The following is a 1,862-nucleotide window of genomic DNA, read 5'->3' as shown; positions in this document are numbered from 1 at the left end:
ACCTCGCTCCGACATATTTATTCTTAACATCTGATCCGACACCGAGTAGCCGTAATAAATATGGTAATTTAAATCGACGATTTCATTGATACATACATAATTTATTTGCATAGTTATTATATTGTATTAATAATAAATCGTATGAATTATTAACGCATAAACAGTTGCCCAAAATACCTTTTATAGTATAAATTTAAGAAATTTAATTGTAACAGAGCCGACGAAGGGGGGGTTTTAGTCAGTAAGAGTCTGACACTGTCTGGGCCCTCCATTCCCAGACGTCCATTTGAGGATTTCCCCCCATCGTCTAGAAATTGTAAATTAGATATATAAGCTCTGACTATGTTAGAGGAATAATTAGTAAAAAAAAAATTAAAAAAAATACCTTTTATATTCATATCATTTAAATACAACAAAAATGTCAATAATCACCCATTCCAGTATATATATATATGTATGTATATATATGTGTACAAATATTTATATATTGTGTTTAATGTTACCGAGGGACAGTAAAACTAACTAGACTTGTGTTGCTTTGGAAAGAGTATTTATTATTGACACAAAATTAAATTATAAATTATGAACTGAACTGAAAAGAGAAACAACAATTGAAGCTATTATTTCACTATTATAATTTAATTAAAAGTGGATTACATTTCTCGTCTGTTATTTTCATATCCACCCCGCTGTCCCGACTTCAATGTCACAGAGCACAGAACCGCCTACAGTACGCAGATACAAAATATATCGAAGCTGTTAAGAAGTTATCTATATTCGATCCTACGATTCATTTGTTTAATAATCCATCAATAAGAACTGCAAATGGCCTGAACGGAAAGTGCAGCGGGTGTTATATACCCACACGGCCTAAATGGTAAATCTTCAAAAATTTCTGAGGCACGAAACATGTTAAATAAAACAGTATTATATCTAAAAAGAATAAAGATTCAAGATTATAGTTTTCAGAATAAAATAATAATAAAAATCAGTGAGCGACTAAAAAGTAAGGATTTCCCGTACCGGGAATCAAACCCGAGCCTCCTGGGTGAAAGCCAGGTATCCTAGCCACTAGACCATACGGGATATTACATTTAAATAACAATTTCACTTTCATATGTCTTGCATTATTATCATAAATTACATCAAAAGACTACGAAAAAGGTAGATTAATTCAATAGGAATATTAATGAAAAACATTTTTATTTATTAACCGATTCAATAATATATATACGTAAGAAGTTTTTAGAATTCTAAAATAAAAACTCCTTTTGTAATTTAATTTAGATCAAATGTTTACCAACCAGGAATATACGCGTATGTTATAATATAATATGTGTTTCTTATGGTATAAAAACTATTGTTAAAATTAGCTTCGCAATGTTTTTTCTGCATTATAAACTATAATAAAATAAAATCGCGGATTTCGTCGAGCCATTCTTGAGTTATACGACTATTTTATACGGGGTGATTTATTTTATGTGTAAAAGCTATGAAGTTCTACTATTTACTATCATATTTACTGACAAATGCGATAAGCAAATAACTTCTTTTAAAAAAGCTTACAACTTAAAAGCCTTCACAACTATTTCCAATCATCTTTTTAAGTAATCACTCTGGAATATATGATATCAATGTATTTATTTCTATCGATATGCCTCAGGCCAATAGCTACGGCAGTACAAAATCTACAAACAATATTTAATTTTAATATTAAAGAGTAATCCGAATTTAGGAAACGCTGTTTTAATAATTAATAATTCATTAATTTATCATATCTGAAACTATTGATTTTGAATAAGGTGTCGTTACAGCCCATAGACGCCCCCTGAAAGGGAAAAGCCTCCCCCAAAGATATCTAA

At 30.0% G+C, this 1,862-nt stretch overlaps 1 non-coding gene across 1 annotated transcript; it reads right to left on the bottom strand.

The window, feature by feature from the left end:
* Positions 1-1,014: 1,014 nt before the first annotated feature.
* TRNAE-UUC (transfer RNA glutamic acid (anticodon UUC)) lies at positions 1,015-1,086 on the bottom strand. Its single transcript has one exon. It is a non-coding gene; the product is annotated as a tRNA-Glu (tRNA).
* Positions 1,087-1,862: the final 776 nt, after the last annotated feature.

This window comes from Battus philenor, unplaced genomic scaffold (assembly GCF_028537555.1).
Source record: "Battus philenor isolate CCGP_79_NKW_IND1 unplaced genomic scaffold, ilBatPhil1.0.hap1 SCAF_17, whole genome shotgun sequence".
In the NCBI taxonomy this organism is placed as follows: domain Eukaryota; kingdom Metazoa; phylum Arthropoda; class Insecta; order Lepidoptera; family Papilionidae; genus Battus; species Battus philenor.
Note: the sequence above shows the minus strand (reverse complement) of the source record. Positions and strands in the feature narration are given on the sequence as shown.